The sequence below is a fragment of the Chlorocebus sabaeus genome, chromosome 8, assembly GCF_047675955.1.
Source record: "Chlorocebus sabaeus isolate Y175 chromosome 8, mChlSab1.0.hap1, whole genome shotgun sequence".
Classification (NCBI taxonomy): Eukaryota; Metazoa; Chordata; class Mammalia; order Primates; family Cercopithecidae; genus Chlorocebus; species Chlorocebus sabaeus.
Window position 1 is genome coordinate 134,925,575 of NC_132911.1, and position 18,261 is coordinate 134,943,835.

General features: G+C 37.6%; 1 long non-coding RNA gene and 1 pseudogene across 1 annotated transcript; one reads left to right on the forward strand and one right to left on the reverse strand.

Annotated features, from left to right (window-relative positions):
• Positions 1 to 258: 258 nt before the first annotated feature.
• On the reverse strand, positions 259 to 17,444 carry LOC140712336 (uncharacterized). The gene is made up of 3 exons (XR_012093868.1): positions 17,377 to 17,444; positions 1,603 to 1,744; positions 259 to 1,222 (listed from the first exon to the last, which is right to left on the reverse strand). It is a non-coding gene; the product is annotated as an uncharacterized lncRNA (long non-coding RNA).
• On the forward strand, positions 3,422 to 5,777 carry LOC103236665 (heat shock protein HSP 90-alpha-like; annotated as a pseudogene).
• Positions 17,445 to 18,261: the final 817 nt, after the last annotated feature.

Genomic DNA, 18,261 nt, shown 5'->3' on the forward strand with positions numbered 1-18,261 from the left:
ATTAAAATGAATTAATATGAAAATTTAAGTAAAATTATTCAAATATAATTATGTATATACATCTTATTAAATATATTTATAAAAATAAAATACTCAAATTTCTTCCATTCAATGATCACCAACTTGCCAATGTAAAGAATTGAGATAATACTAAACACATGTTATACTTAAGAGTGAAGTGCATGGTTTAAAATTGAAATGTTCCTCAGTTGATACATGCAATTATTCTGAATAGTGGAGTACCTTCCAAACCACAAATTGTAATATAAAAGGATTCAAGAAAAGTGGATGTTTGAGATTCCTGGAAATCTGGTGCTTTAATAATGCCAAAAAATTATTCATGAGAGGAAAAATCTCACAAGGTAATCATTGTATCTTTTCCCTTTCCCAAATATTTTCACTATTCAGGTCTTTTGTGCAAAGTCGTGTCCACCCCCAAAGTCTGAAGTGGCTGCATTCACAAACTTACATGGAATTTGGACTTGGCTATCTCTCCTTTCAAGAATATATGGTAAGAGATCTTGAGAAATGCTTCTCTGAGGCCTGAACAATGCCTGTGAGCTGATGCTTTCGTTTATGGGTTGTGCTGTGCCATTGTTGAATATAGGTTCCCAAGAAATAGGTGCACAAATGCGTTTTTATAAATTTACTCTAATTGCATCTGTGGTATTCAGGATCTTCTAAAGCATAGGGTTCAGGGAAAGGCCACCTTTTGTGTCAGAGTCTAAAGGAGATACAGTGTGGATATGGGAGATCAGCACTCAACCTCCATTCCAACCTCCTTCCATATACATTTATTTTTGTAAAACTAGTAATCTAAAAATTACATTTCCCAGACTCCCTTACAAGTAGGGTTCTGGTTACATTGAGTTTCGGCCAGCAGTTGCACTCACACGAGATTTGGAAGGAGAAGTTGATCAGAAGCGATCTTTCTGCTGATGTTGTTGTTGCAGCTGGCAAGCTCAGTCATGGAAACACCAGGTTTTACATAGCAGCATTTCAGGCTCCAGTCTGAGGGTTGGCCAACTCTGGGTTTTTGCTAGTGCCGAACTGGCATGTATAAAGTAACTAGGTGAGGTGTCATCCTTCTATCCCTAGGCCACAGACAAGGTGGTGTCTTCCTGGAGCCAACAGATGCTATGGCAGCTTCCCTATATCCTTTTTGCCTTTGGCAGAGGTAGCAGCTCTCCTGGAGAGCCGTTTGGTGGTGCTGCCTTATGTCCTGAAAGGAAAGCAAGAGCAGAGGCTTGAGAAGGGAATAAGGTTCAGGTACAGCCAAAGAAGAGAGGAAGAGAGAGCCAACCTTCAGTGGGTGCTCGCTTTCTGTGTCCTCCATAATGTAATTGCATTTTAGACCTTATTTAATGTTTTTAACTCAGTTTTTAAATAGGTGAATGATACAGTAAAGCATCTTGCATGTATTAAAGTCTAATTATGAACAGGCCATGTTCAATTGCTTTCAAAATTATCTTCTCAATGAGTTCTCACAATAAAGCTTTGAACTATTGATCTTTATTTTACAAATGAGGAAATTAAAGCTCAGCAAAATTAACATCACATGGTCAATTAGTGGCAGAGGTGATTTGGGCCTTTTATTATTACCTCAACTTCAAAATTCTGTTTCCTATCACATGAAGCATGGAGATGGAGCTAAATCATGTGGATGACTCAGTTAATTCTCTGGAGACTACCAGGATAATCCATTTGATACTTTCTTCTGCAAATCTCCATTTGTCTTCTTTGCCTATAAAAAGTAGTAGTGGATCAACTTTTGTTAAAATAGTTTATTGATTTTATTTCTTATTGTGAATTGATATTTATTGTGAAATTTATTTGAAATAATTTGGATAATACATGAAAGCATGAAAAAGAACATAAAAATTATCCGAATCCCACTATCTCCAAATAACCACTGTGTACATTTTAGTAATCCATCTTTCTAGGTTTTATTTTTTCTATGTAAATGAATACACACAATTACACTTATACAGCTCATGCTCTCTAATAACTTGCTCATTTTACTTGACAATTGCTTATAATGATTTCCTGTCATGATTTTTTTTCCTAAATCTGCAGTCTAATACCCAGCTAATATTCCATTTAATTGATATGTCATAATTTATTTCACTGCTTTTATAGTTCTGAACCTTTCTTTTTCCACTGATTTTTGGCTGTCACACACAAAGCTGCATTGATCATACACATTGATGTTTCTTATATGCTTAATAACATCTGTAGGAATGGGATTTTAGGGTCAAAATACATTGTGGGAGTGGATGCATGTATTTTATCATGCCTTCCAAAAGGATGTATCTCACATTCTCATCAATATTTTGTAAGAGCGGCCACCCCCACCCCTCCGTTGCTGTAATTATTTTAAAAAATTATGTTTAAAATTATTTTTAATTTTATTTTTAAAATATTAGTTAAAATAAACCAAAAATGTGTATCACCTTACAGAAACTTATCCTTAATTCAATTAGAGCCATGTTAGCATTGAGTTATGTGGGGGATAGGGAAACACTGGTTTTTCTGTCATTTTCACCCAATATCAATGGGACTTGGAAAATAATGCCACCTTTCTTATTCTTTGGTTTTTCTGTCATTTTCACCCAATATCAATGGGACTTGGAAAATAATGCCACCTTTCTTATTCTTATCCTACAGTTAAAACTGCCTGTTAAGACTTGTCCCCTCCTCACACCCTGAGAGAAGTTTGATCTCTGACATCAAGATGTGACAGCATGCTGTCTGGTTGAAACCTTTTTTTTTTTTTTTTGCCTCAGTACAGACTTCCTGGAATCTAGGCCTTTTTGGACACTGTGATAAATGTTTGATCAGTTTTAAAGAAGAGGCAGAAAAATCCCTAAATATCTGAACTATGCCAGCAAATTCTCTGAAGTGGCTTTAGTGAACCTATTTTTAAAAATCAATTTTTGTACCTAGCACTTTGATGTTATTTTCCAAATTCCTTTTGCTATGATCAAAATCAGTGTTGAGTGAAGTACTTGGCTGGGCTACAGGACTCTTCCATGAGGCCTTTGGCTGGCAATAAATAGGGTAGAGGGATAGAAAAGTGTAGTTAGGGTCTAAAAGTTCGAAGGGAACCTGAATGTTACCTGGCCCAGTCTTTCTCCCAATCTTGGACCAGAGAATAAAAGACTGTGCATTCTATTTCCTCTGGTAGAGTTCAGCATAATGCTTGTATTTATATCATGCAATTGCAAGCATCCTACTTGCATTATCTCACATGTTCTCACATAATAATGGCCTGAAAAGATCATCTATTATCGTTGCCATTTTTCAGTTGAGAAAAGGGAGACATAGATAGATTATTTTGCCTAAAACCATATAGCAAGTAGAGTTGCTTTAGCATCCTGGTGCTGCTGTGCTGTGGAGCCTGTGCGGTCTCTTAGCCAAGATGCCTGAGAAAACCTAGACCCAAGACCAACCCATGGAGGTGGAGGAGGTTGAGATATTCACCTTTCAGGCAGAATTGCCCAGTTGATGTCATTGATCATCAATACTTTCTACTCGAACAAAGAGATCTTTCTGAGAGAGCTCATTTCAAATTCATCAGATGCATTGGACAAAATTCAGTATGAAAGTTGACGGATCCCAGTAAATTAGACTCTGGGAAAGAGCTGCATATTAACCTTATACCAAACAAACAAGATCAAACCCTTCCTATTGTGGATACTGGAATTGGAATGACCAAGGCTGACTTGATCAATAACCTTGGTACTATCGCCAAGTCTTGGACCAAAGCGTTCATGGAAGCTTTGCAGGCTGGTGCAGATGTCTCTATGATTGGCCATTTCAGTGTTGGTTTTTATTCTGCTTATTTGGTTGCTGAGAAAGCAACTGTGATCACCAAACATAATGATGATGAGCAGTACACCTGGGAGTCTTCAGCAGGGGGATCATTCAGAGTGAGGACAGACACAGGTGAACCTATGGGTTGTGGAACAAAGGTTATTCTACACCTGAAAGAAGACCAAACTGAGTACTTGGAGGAACGAAGAATAAAGGAGATTGTGAAGAAACATTCTCAGTTTATTGGATATTTCATTACTCTTTTTGTGGAGAAGGAACGTGATAAAGAAGTCAACAATGATGAGGCTGAAGAAAAGGAAGACAAAGAAGAAGAAGAAAAAGAAGAGAAAGAGTCTGAAGACAAACCTGAAATTGAAGATGTTGCTTCTGATGAGTAAGGAGAAGAAAGGAAGGATAGTGACAAGAAGAAGGAGATTAAGGAAAAGTATATCAATCAAGAAGAACTCAACAAAACAAAGCCCATCTGGACCAGAAATCCTGACGATATTACTAATGAGGCGTGCAGAGAATTCTACAAGAGCTTAACCAATGACTGGGAAGATCACTTGGCAGTGAAGCATTTTTCAGTTGAAGGACAATTGGAATTCAGAGCCCTTCTATTTGTCCCATGACATGCTCCTTTTGACCTGTTTGAAAACAGAAAGAAAAAGAACAACATCAAATTGTACGTATGCAGAGTTTTCACCATGGATAACTATGAGGAGCTAATCACTGAATATCTGAACTTCATTAGAGGGGTGGTAGGCTCCCTCTAAATATTTCCCATGAGATGTTGCAACAAAGCAAAATTTGGAAGTTATCAGGAAGAATTTGGTCAAAAAATGCTTAGAACTCTTTACTGAACTGGTGGAAGATAAAGAGAACTACAAGAAGTTCTATGAGCAGTTCTCTAAAAACATGAAGCTTGGAATACACAAAGACTCTCAAAATCGGAAGAAGCTTTCAGAGCTGTTAAGGTACTACACATCTGCCTCTGGTGATGAGATGGTTTCTGTCAAGGACTACTGCACCAGAATGAAGGAAAACCAGAAACATATCTATTGTATCACAGGTGAGACCAAGGACCAGGTAGCTAACTCAGCCTTTGTGGAATGTCTTCGGAAACATGGCTACATGGCTCAGAAGTGATCTATATGATTTAGCCCATTGATGAGTACTGTGTCCAACAGTTGAAGGAATTTGAGGGGAAGACTTTAGGGTGAGTCACCAAAGAGGGCTTGGAACTTCCAGAGGATGAATAAGAGAAAAAGAAACAGGAAGAGAAAAAAAAAAACAAAGTTTGAGAACCTCTGCAAAATCATAAAAGACATATTGGAGAAAAAAGTTGAAAAGGTGGTTGTGTCAAACCGATTGGTGACATCTCCATGCTGTATTGTCACAAGCATTATGGCTGGACAGCAAACATGGATTGAATCATGAAAGCTCAAGCCCTAAGAGACAACTCAACAATGGGTTGCATGGCAGCAAAGAAACACCTGGAGATAAACCCTGACCATTCCATTATTGAGACCTTAAGGCAAAAGGCAGAGGCTGATAAGAACAAGTCTGTGAAGGATCTAGTCATCTTGCTTTATGAAACTGCACTCTTGTCTTCTGGCTTCAATCTGGAAGATCCCCAGACACATGCTAACAGGATCTATAGGATGATCAAACTTGGTCTGGGTATTGAAGATGACCCTACTGCTGATGATACCAGTGCAGCTGTAACTGAAGAAATGCCGCCCCTCGAAGGAGATGACGACACATCACACATGGAAGAAATAGACTAACCTCCGGCTGAGGGATGACTTACCTGTTCAATACTCTGCAATTCCTCTGATAATATATTTTCAAGGATGTTTTTCTTTATTTTTGTTAATATTAAAAAGTCTGTATGGCATGACAACAACTACTTTAAGGGGAAGATAAGATTTCTGTCTACTTCTAAGTGATGCTGTGATACCTTATATACTAAAGCAGAGCTAGTAATGCTTTTTTAGTTTCACATTGTTTTTATTTTTAACAGATTGGGGTAATGTGTGTTGTAAGATGTATGTAACGTGATGTTAACTTTGTGGTCTAAAGTGTTTAGCTATCAAGCCAGATTCCTAAGTAGACCAAATCTTGCTATCAAAGTGTTCCTGAGCTATACCTTGATGTTTAGAAAAGTATTTGTTACATCTTGCAGGATCTACTTTTTGAACTTTTCATCCCCTGTAGCTGCCAATTCTGCATGTACTAGTCATCTAGAAATAGGTTAAACTGAAGCAGCTTGATGGAAGGAACTCTCCACAGGGCTTGTTTTCCAAAGAAAACTATTGTTTGGAGGAGCAAAGTTATAAGCCTCCCTAAGCATATCATAAAACTGTTTGAAAATAACTCAGACTCGGTCTTGTGGATGGAAATGTAGTGCTCGAGTCATGTTCTGCTTAAAGTTGTAACAAATACTGATGCGTTAAAAGAAAAAATATATATATAGCAAGTAATTGCCAGAACCCAAATGCAAACCCAAGGAGCTTTATTCTAGAGCTCATACCCCTCTCACACTGCTCTTTGCCTTGATGATGGAAAGTAGCTATGCTTTGAGCCAGCCAGGAAAACTCAAGTTTGATCCCAGCTCATTCTCCACCTCTCTGATCTGCTCTCCCAGCTGTGCTGTTTTAGTGTATATTGATTGGCACTGTGGTGTAGGGAGAGAGGATGGAGTTCCTGTCCATCTAAGCCTTGTGTCCTCTACCTCCTCACAATGCTCCTTTGGGCAAATTTCACAGCCTCTCTGAAGCCTCGTTTTCCTCATCTTCATAGTTAGGATCACAATAATCACACCCCTATTTAGTTGTGAGTGTGTAATAATAATTTAGAAAAGTGCCAAACAAACATGTTTTATTCATCTTTTTTTCCCTTTGTTTTGAGAGACAGGAACTCAAGTATCCATGGCTCAACTTGCTGTTACTGTCTCTTGATCCAACATCCTCAATTCTATTGTTTTTAAAATATTAATAACAAGAACAACAATAATAATAATAAAAAATGTCTAACTTCACATCAGTTTTATGTAAATCATCCTGGCCCGTCATCATCTATACTTCTCACTACAATTCTGTGAAAACAGCAGGGACTTTATTATCACCCTCATTTTACAGAGGAGGAAATGGAGGCTTGGGAAGATGGGGGGACCTGACCAAAATTATGGCAAGTCCACGTGAGTGAATCTGTGTCTTGAAAACAGGTCATCTGATATTGGGGCACGAATTTTTTCCACCACAGCGTACTTTCTTCTACTTCTCACATGATATATTTTCCACACTTTCTCTTGATACTCTGTTTTTTTTTTCCTTTTAGGTCATGGTCATTGTCAATAACTTCTTGGAGGTTATTTGGGTTCAGCATTTCAAATGTGACCTGACCCACAGCACATATTTTAATGTCCACTCCTTCCAGGATGCCTGGAAGAATGGGTTTCAGTCTAGGCTCTGTTTCTGATTTGTTGTGTGATATTGGTCAAGCTGATTTACCTCTCTAGTCCTTGGTTTCTTCATTTTCAAAAGAAGGGATTGAACCATGTCATATATATGGTTTACCTTCAATAAATTTTGCTAGAATAAAGGAATGAATAGATGAATGAATAAATGATTAAGCTGGATAATTTCTTAATTCCTTATATCTTTGATTTTATATTAAGAATAGCATTTAATAATTAATTAGCATGTTTCCATCTATATGATTGACTTAATTTCTTTAGCAATACTCAAAATTGAGCCAAGATTCTAACTGTTCAGTGGCAAGCCTCTTTCCTCCTTGGCTTCCTGTTTTTATGCAGAAGGTCCCCCATTACAGCAACATCTTGGCCTCTTTGTTTACCTCCACCTTCAGAGAAGAAAGTAATTTAATTGACTAGTGAATTGCTCGGTTCATTCTGGTGCTTCTTTTTGGGATGTTCCTGTTTGTGAAAAGGAAACATTTAGTCTATTTTCTCCATTATGCACCAGTTTAGTGGGGGATGACTTTATATGCCCAAAGAGGGAAACAGCTATTTGGAGTTAAGTTTAAATCAGAGTGTTAGTAAGACCATTGGCTCTATATGGAAATCATATTAATAACTATTAACAACTTTTATCGTAGTGAAGCTGACATTTTCATTTCTCTGATCTTGAATCCAGTTCTCAGTTGGCCCCATAATTAGAAAACAGTGAGACATTGTTTATTGACTACCAATATCCTGTCATTTGGTGAAAGGAAATAATCTTAAACACAGATAAGAAATAATATTTAAGGGTAAAATAAAAGGTACAGGACAGAGGATTTGTTGACCAGGAGCATGGTGTTGGACCCAAAACTTTGGCTTGTGGTATCTGTGGGGGATCTTAGCTAGTTTGTAGTGACCTGTGTTGAACCATGGGACTGGTTTTGGTTTTACAGTTGTGTACTTGGTCCTTCTGGAGCCCTATACAAGCAAGGTGGAATTTTAATAAGCACACACCATAGAATATGATGGCCATTTAGATCTTCATTTTGCGCTGTTGTAGGTGGGCCTTAAAGCATTCAGATGTGGCTTGCCTTAGTGTTTCAGGCAAGGTTGAGACAGAGATTAGAACCTTTTGGTCATGATGGATTGGAACCTTTTGGTCATGATGGGCAGTACAGAATTTCTGCTTTTCCCGAGATCCTCAGCCAAGAGTCAGATCTGCAAATGGGACTTCAAAACTATAAAGCTAGCTATGTACCACTTGTACTGCAGAGCCCTAATGTGTAAAGTTCTTGCTTTAAATTGTTATTGTCAGGCCTAGGCAGGCAGCATTAAACTTATGGCTCTAAATTCCCTTTGCTACACTAAAGACCAAAGGAAGAACCTGAAAGTCCTAACTTCTTACAAATATGAGCTTGTCTGCCAGTTCCTGATAGTTGCACACCACTGCATGGTGTCAAGTTGGCATGGAGTTTGTTCATTTTGAAGCTTCTGACCATGACTTTAGTTTCCCAAGACAAAATATATTTGTCCACAGAATGGTGGTATATTTTATCAGCAAACAAACTAAAGAGAGATCTTCACTGTAAAAAAGAATAAACTATTTTCTTAGAGATAATTATTGAAAATCCAGAGGTTAATCAGGTAACTCAAAAGGCTACCTGTGCCTCGAATATTTACCACAAAGGTATTATGGAGACAATCAAGGAATAAGTAGAATATATTGACTAGTATGCATTAGTCTTATTGTCTGGACAACAGCAATAGAAAAATGGAAATTAAGTATGGGAAGAGAGTGTTAAAGCAGAAACAAAAAAAGAGATTACCTTGGAAGAAATGTTGACATCTTAGAAAAATAATAAGGCAGATATAAAAGGGAAATTTGATGTTAAAGGCTATGATAAGCAGATATAAAATTAAAAGTAACTGCACGTTGGTATAATTGCTCTAAAAGAGGGCCTTAGGATATTTTGGTTGTTATTAGATCAGAAAACATGACAGTTGTACAATGAAATATAATAAAGGAAAAGAGGAAAGATCTTGGAAATTAGACTGGAATTCACGTGCCAGGGTGCTGGCACTCACTAACAGGTGACCATATAAAAATTCCCTGAAGACTGAGAGAGACGTGTGAGTGATTCAGACAGTCCATATAGGCAAGAGAAATCATCCGAACATATGCAGAAGAACTTCTGGATCAATTTCACAGTGACATAGATGTTATAGGTGAACTAGCAGCTTTTACATTTAATATAATTTTGGATTTATGATTTTAAGGCTACCATCCAGAGATAACTCTTTACAGTTAAATGATTAGATTAATTACATGATAACACAATCTTCCTTTTGATTAACCAGTGTCAACGGATGAATAATTTTAATTAGATCTTTAGAATTCCTTTTGCCATATAATATGTAGCATAATCCCCAGTGTGATAGTTTATCCTATTCACAGTCCCAGGGATTAGGGTAGGATATCTTAGAAACTATTTTAGGATTCTTTGTACCACAACACACATAGGGAATCTAAGCAAAATAATGATTATTAAGTCCAGCCTACATTAGATGTAGTATGATAGAAAATTATCTCCTGGATTGGATGCTTCAACTCAAGAAATAATAATGGACAAGACTTATTGAAATGGGAGAGGCTTTGGCACACCAATAAATTATTAATTTTACATATCGCATTGTGGGAAACATCCTATAAGATAAAATTAAGCGTATAATACTGGACAAATAAATATCTTGACCAAAACAGCAGAGAAAGGAAAGAAGAAAGGCATTTAATTACAGCAAATAGTAGAACTCTATTTGTTAGAGAAGGAAAGATGCCAAAGAAGCAGACTGAATAGTTAGAAACTCAGTTAAGTGTTCCTGTGAGACTTAGCAGAACAGAGGAAAAAAGAAACATTGAAGGCATAGTTTACTGCAGCAAAATAGGATGTAGCAGAAAGAACTTCTACTCAAGACCAGGATCATTTAAAAGGAGCAAAGACAAAGTCTGGAGGACCTCGTGGAAGAAGACGTGATCCTCAGCAGGACCCTGGAACAAACATTTCCAAGGCATCAATAGCAGCCTTAGTTCTAGAATATACTGAGTGACTTTAACAGAAACAAATGTTTGGATGAGGAGAAGTCTAGAAGGCAGATTTTTTTATGACCCAAGGAATTTCATTGCAAGAAGGAACAGCACCATCTCAGAAATGAACATGTTTGCTCACAAAGATAATGTAAAGGCTGTGGTATTGACATTGTCCTGGGTGCCAGGGATGTTGAGCTCAACATGGTCAAGAGTGTTAAGAGGTTTTGAATTAACAGGGGCTTCCACAAGTGGGTATGTCCTTGCTTTCGTGAAAGGGAGGAGTTTCATAAATGCAGCCCTGTAAGAAAGTAGATTAGGCCAAGGCAGGCTGATCATGAGGTCAGGAGATCAAGATCATCCTGGCTAACACGGTAAAACTCCGTCTTTACTAAAAATACAAAAAATTTAGCTGGGCATGGTGGCATGCGCCTGTAGTCCCAGCTACTTGGAAGGGAAGCTGAGGCAGGAGAATCACTTGAACTCAAGATGCAGAGCTTGCAGTAAGCTGAGATAAAGCCACTGCACTCCAGCCTGGGTGACAGAGCGAGACTCTGCCTCAAAAAAAAAAAAAAAAAAAAAAAAAAAAAAAAAAAAAAGGAAAGTAGATTATTGAGACATTTTCCCCCATCAGGTATAGCACATACACCATTAATACTTGATGGAAGATTTCTCCTAAATAGGTTTCAGCTCAAGTCTATAGTCTCTAAATAACTTAAATAGACTGACCAGCATTCTAGTCATGAGCATCTGCAATGCTCACAACTTCAGGTACTTCTGAATTTCTGCTTTTCCCTGGGGGCAATTAAGTTCCAAAATAACATTTTACTTGGTTTAAGGGATTTGGAGACTGAAACTTTATGCTTTCTAATTTTCTGATCATGAAGTAAGTGCCAAAATAATATTTTTAGCCCTATTAATTCTTTGGAGTCTTTAAAAGGGGGAGCTCATGAGAGATTTGGAATTGGACTTATACAAATCTGAGACCCTATCAGAAATATATTTATTATAGTATGAAAGCTCAGGTTGTAGAAGTGAAGGGATCAAGAATCCTTCTGGAGCAGACATGGTGGCTTACACCTGTAACATCTCTCCATTTCCAATATTTGAGAGCTGGAGCACCATTTAGGTTGTCATTTGATTTCATTACAGAACCTCTGATGAGCTTTTTTGGACAAAGTGGCAGGGCACAATTAGGTAGAATAAAACATAAATTTCCAGTATTAGGTACAGCATGGCCTTGGAGTTCATTTAACTTATATTTATCTGGCATACTTTAGGGCTGTCTGATCCATTCTGCGGGCAAAATATTCAGTGTACCAGAAGGATACCACAAGGTTTAGTGGTTAGTACTGAAGGAGTGACTTCATGAAAAGGGAGGCAGGAATGATTTGACAGATTGCTGATCTTCTGTTATAAGGGGTTGGTTTATAACCCCTTATAAGATATAACCCCTTGGAAGATCCTGGGTTGATGACTGGGCTCTATAATTTAAAAAATGTTAATTTTCTATAAATTATAAAAATGTTAGGGAATTGAAATGTAAGGGAGAGTTCTTTCTCCTGGTCTCATGTTTTCTATGAAAGGATCTCCTTTAGAATGATGTCCCTGCCCTCTTGCCCCAACTTTTTTATATCTCTGCATCTCTACTTCAACCAGAAGAGGACTGACCTATCTTATTAGTGGGTTTGGAAGAAGGAACCCAGCAGGAATGGCTTACCTTGCTCTGGGTTTCCTTTGGGATCTGTCTGTCTGCAAGGGGAAGCTTGCTGACCTGCTCTCTCTACCTCAGTGGAGTATCTTCCAACCCCTACAAGGAAAGTCTGCAGTTTTAGGGGCTAAGTTCATTTCAAAGAAGTGTTCCTAAGCCAGTCTGAGTGCTCATCACACAAAGTTTTAGTCCATGATACAGTTAACATAATTGTCTTCATGTCTCACCTCCTGATCCTTCTCAGTTTGTTCCAACGCATTAACTGAAACCTAATGAGTGTAAAAGAAGTGGGGGTCTAGTTTCTAAATCTAGCCCTGCCACTGGTGTGCTGCTGCCTGCTGGGAAGATTGCATCTATTCCCTGCATCTGCGACGTCTCAAATATATCAAGAAAGGATAGGGCAAGGTAATCTTTAAACTTTCTTTTCGCTTTGCCATACTGTGGCATGAATGGGAGACCTTCAGAAGGGAGTTCATGTTTGCAGTCTGTGTTGCATATTGATTAATTGCCTTTTAACATCATAATTGGTAACCACTTATTATTCCCAGATTTGGGGAAATGGATTCCCAAACGGTGGTGTCATATATGGGGTCAACTATTCATTGCTATTAGGGTTCACCCAGCTGTCATTGGTGACATTAAAAATCAAATGGGGCCTTTTTTGGTCTCCCTGCCTTCTTACGTTTAGATAGTTCTGATAATTAAGAATCTGATAATCTAGACATTTTTCTCAGAGAAAGAATGAAAACACTGCCAAAACCTCCAAGTGGGTCGTGTTTGAATTTGGCTGTATTTAAGAAGTATGTCTACAAGTTTGAATTATCTCTTTTCCTGAAGAATTATTTTAGGGCTGATATTCCTGCCTCCCACCTTCATGATTTTGTGTTTTTCTCTCTGGCTTTCTCTTTCAGCCATGCTGTCTCTCTTAAACTTTAATCTTATTTATGTTTCCAATCTCCATAGTACCTGGACGCCTTGGCAATCAGCTTTTAATTTTAGTATGAAGCAGAGTGAGAGAAACAGATGAAATATCATTGCTAAATAAATATTGGGCTTCTCTTTGTAGTTTTGAAATATTTTGGAACATTAGAAGTTGAAAAAAGAGCCAGGATTTTGAAGATTTGTTTTGTGTGTGTAGTTTTTCTATGGGATACAGTCTGTCATATCCACATGGACATGGTGCTGTGAAAAGAAAGAAAAATGGATCACCGTGAGATGGCACAGTGGAAGGAAAAGTCTGTGTTTTGAGATCTACTTGCCTAGTTCTTTTGTATGACTACCTTTGGTAATAGTATTTCTGATAGTTGACTGAATACCTAGCAATGATGATATTTTACAAATTTTAATATTGAGGTTTCATTGTGTACAAAGAATGTTCACATAAGGCAACATGTAGTAGCTCTTCCCTGAGACCAGCAACGTCCCAGAGAGGTGCTGTTCTGTTGGTCTGAGTCTGAGTCCTGCAGTGAAGAGAATGGGAGAGGAGCCACATTTGACCCATGTGGACAGATACTATGGGAGAGAAATAAACCTCTGTTGTTGCAAGCCTGCGAGTTTTGGAGGTTGTTTGTTATCATGGAATAATTTAACAAAGCTAAGAGATAGTGGTGGCAGCACCACAGAACCCTTCTGAAAAGAGGAACTGATAATATAAAACAAAGCATAACGCAATGACAACAGAAAAAAAGATGATATAGGCTCCACAACAAGACAACTCAATTAGAAACTCTAGAATCTCTGGTGGCAAGGTTCAGATATCAGGTATCTGTGTTTTAAAAAGCATCCCAGGTAATTCTGATGTACCATGATAGCGGTGAACCACTTATCTAGAGGAAAAGTAGAAATAAGTTTGCTTCTTTGTCTATTTTCATTCAAAGACTTTAGAGGATTTATTTTAGTTGAAAAAGCCCCATGTTATGACTAAGTCAATTTGGTAAAGGGAGAATGGTGGGTTAGGATTTATGGTTCAAGCTTCAGCTAGTATTATCTGGTCTTAAGCAATTATGTAATTCTCTTAGTATCTCAAAGGTTAAGAGCAGAACAGGACTTGGCTTCATTCTTTCAATAGATGTGTATTGTTGGTTGATTGCAAACTGTGTGTCAGGCTCTGTGGTAAACGCAGAATTATTTCACTAACAAATTTGCCAATGTAATAAGGGCTGCCAAACAGTATTCAACCAAGCTGTGCAGAGATGCTGAATGGGACATCCAGCCCAATAGGTGGAAAGAAAGGCTTTCCTCTCTAGTTATAATCCTTAGTTCTAGTACTGTCTTAGCATAGTCTTCTTGTCTCTTTGTTCCAAAGACACAATTGTCTGGGAGAGTAAGGAAAACAAAGACACTAGCTAGGAAAGACCGTATAATTATATTAGTAAGTACCATTTATCATTGTCTTTACTACAAGCTGAATTACTTCAGGGTAAGGGAGTACCACATCTATGAGTTATTCTCAAACATTTCAGAAAAAATTAGATTTAATTATGGGGGAGGAGGGACGAGAAGAAGAAAAGACAAGGAGAAAGCAAACATTAACATTGGGAGGATCTAGGTGAATGGTATATGAGACTTCGTGTATTCTTGAAACTCTTATGTAAATTTGAAAGTATGTCAAAATGAGAAAAAAGCTAAGGGGAAAAATTATTGTTTTCTTATATACAAAGATACTTTCTCTCTATTACTTTAGGAAAAGTCATAGTTGGAATGGTAAGGCTTAGATGGACGGAAGTGCAGTAGTAAGGAGTCTTATCCTTGGTTTGGGATCAGGATACATAGAACTGGTTTAAGGTATCCTGAGTTTCTGTGCAAGATGATACTTGTCTGGATTTTATTCAACAGACCAAGGGAACTGGGATTGTTGGGAAAGGAGGATGATAGGGATGATTTTCTGATTCTGTGTTTCCTATTTATTTGCACGGTCCTACCACCATCTTGTTAGCCAAACTAAACCTAAACTCTTGGAATAATCTGTAACTCTTCCTCCATCCTGTAAGTTACTAGTTCCTGTAATTTCTCCCTCTAAAGTATTTTGCATCCTCCTCCACCTGCCTCACCACTCCATTCTCCAAGCCTGCAAATAAAATGCTCTCCTACCAGTACATCCACCAATGAGCTTGCCCTCATTCCATTCAGGTCCCACATGCAGCCAAGGTGACCTTTCTAACATACACAGCTCTCAAACACCTCTACTTACGCCATTTCTCAAAGCATCAATGGCTCCTAAAGGCCTGTGGAATAAAACACAGAGGCTGCAACTTTTCATTGTATGCCATGATGTGGCTCCAAACTTCTTTTTTATTCTTCCTACTACTAACACGTTTATGCATATAGCTTCTGCACCACTACTTTCTCTCTATCATTTATGTTGGTTTGACCTGAAACTTTATCTGTCTGGCATTCATGCATGCCCTCACGCTTTTGTTCACAGATGTTTACTGAGCACCTACTATGCAGTCTGTTGGGGATGCAGTGATAAATGAAGTTGATCCAATCTTTCCCTTCTCTGCATCTACAGCCTAATGAGAAAGATGCATTCTTTCAGTTAAAAGAAAAATATATGTATTTATACATGTTATAGTTATAAAAAGAGTTACAAAATAGAAATATACATGGGGACTCTACTATGTATATAGTAGAGGAATAGCTACTATATCTACTGTATTAGGGGAATATTATGAGGATATTCCCCTAAAATTCTCCTACCCTCTAATATATCCATATTTTTTTCCATTGTTTTTCAAGATCCCAAATTTACCTCTTTAGATAGATCTTTCCTCAAGACTGATGTAATATCTTCCTCCTCTGAATGACAATAGTGCTCCAAGTGAACATTCCCTATACACTAGATCAATAGTTACGTATTATTATTCCCGAGCCTGAATGACTGTAGGTCAACAGTTACATATTATTATTCCTAAATCTCAAGGAGGCTAGGTCAACAGTTACGTATTGTTTGTTGTTTTAATCCTTGTTTTACCTCCATTTCTAATCTCTGATGTCCATGACTTTGCATTTCCTGGTTTTTGTCCTTTTTATTGCCTCAGGGCCAATCATAGAACTTTTCTCATACTAAAGAATTCTGTGTACAAAATATTTATCGAATGAATAAATAAAAGAACTCATGTATAACACATAGAAATATATTGTACAGTATTCCTTCTGTAATAACATATGAGCTGATTTTATTAATACAATCCTTATTAGATCAAGAAAAATAATTGCTGATTTTTAATATAATCACTGCAACTTCTGGCCTCGACTGCCAAAATCAAGATCTGTTTTTAGGGCCTTGGACAAAAAATGTTGAAAAATATTTTAGTATTAAAGTAAATAATATACATAGAATATTGAACAATAAATAATATACCTGAATAAATTTGGCAGAATAAAAATTTTGAAATATTAAGTGATGTTAGTTAGTATTTGATAGCAAAACAGGGTGACTACAGTCACTATAGACTATAGTACACTTAAAAACAGCCAAAGAGTATAAATGTATTGTTTGTAACACAAAGGCTAAATGCTTGAGGGGATGGATACCCCATTTTACATGCTGTGATTATTATGCATCACATATCTGTATCAAAACATCTCATGAACCCCATAGATATACACACCTTCTATGTACACACAAAAATTATAAATTTTAAAAAATAAATTAAAAATTATAATAAAAAAATTAAAAATGAAATATTAAGTCTATTTTGCCATTTCTCGTTATGTCCTTTCTCCTCTCCCTATTGGAGTAGAGCTGTATCTAGCTATCCTTATCTTTCTCTGTTCATTGCCTCAGAGAAGGAACATGACAGGGAAAACGTCGATAACAAAAATAAGATAGGCTTTTCTTGGCTTTGGGGTCACAAACATTAGGATCTTTAGGAAGCAGAAAGTACTGTAGACATATACTAAATTTAAGAGAAAATTGAATGATTAGGCAGAGATACCCTGTCTTTTCTGCTCCCACTCCCACTCTAAGAATGATTTCTCTGACTAGAGGAATAAATTTTAAGAGAAAGCAATAGAGTTTAGATAGACCTTGATGAGTTCCTGAAAAAGGAAACGTTATCTTATACTTCCTGGACTAAGCCAGGTAAGGCACACAAACCCCAGATGGATTCCTAGGTAGAGGCTGAAGGAGGTTGGAGGGCTCCACCAGGAGGGTAGGATGACAAGTTTTAGCTGATACAGTATCAGTCAGCTTTGCAGATTCTCATGTCCCGGACTGGCACGGGGTTAACAGAATTCGTGGGTGTTCGAGACTGACCCAGGAGTATATATAAGAGGCTTATGGTCAGTGATGCTGACTTGTCTGAACCAATGACCAAAGGCCATGTGAGAGAATGACAGCAAGGTAGATGACACTGGAGAGTTAATAGCGAGGACAAGGTGATCTTCAACACACATTGTATCACAATGTACACTCTTTAGAACTTTGATGATGGAACTGCACACTTCCGAAATGCTTACATAATTTCCTTTCCTGTGTCATTTGGGGTGACTGTCTTGCAAGTGCAGTGCCGTTTTTTCTTGTTTAGCAAGCAATATATGCAGCTTTTTTGTTTCGGATCTTGATGGCCTCTCTCTTCCTTTGATGAAATTGAATCATATAAAAATTTTAAAAAATATTGCATACATGAGTTTGTAGATTTAGTATTGTACCTCCTAGGTGTGTATAGTACCAACTTTCAAAAGCTCACAATCTATTTTCAGATATTGGCCGCTGGACTAAACAATTTTTGTAACACTGGCATATAATGTGAGAAATGCAAAACTAAGCTGAGAAGCTCATTTGAAAGAGCTCAATAAATGTCATTCCTTTTATTTCACAGATGCATAAACGAAGTTTGACAGAAGTTATGGAAAAGCTCACGTAGTTATAGGGAGACGTGACAGAAATACCCTGATCTCATGTCTCCCAGATTGGGGTTCTGTGCTGCATGCCTTGATTCTGATTCTGAATGAGCTGCAGAGATGTGTGCGGGGGGTACTCCTCTTTCTTCTACAGTAGGCCAGTGATTGTCAAACTTTAGGGTAAATCACAATCGTCCTCTGAAGGGCTTGATACAACACTCTTGCTGGCCCAAACTACACAATTTATGATTCTCTAGGTTTGGGGAAAAGTCTGAGAATAAGCATTTCCAGCAAGCTCTCAGTTGAGGTTAACTCTGCTGGCCCAGGGACAACACTTTA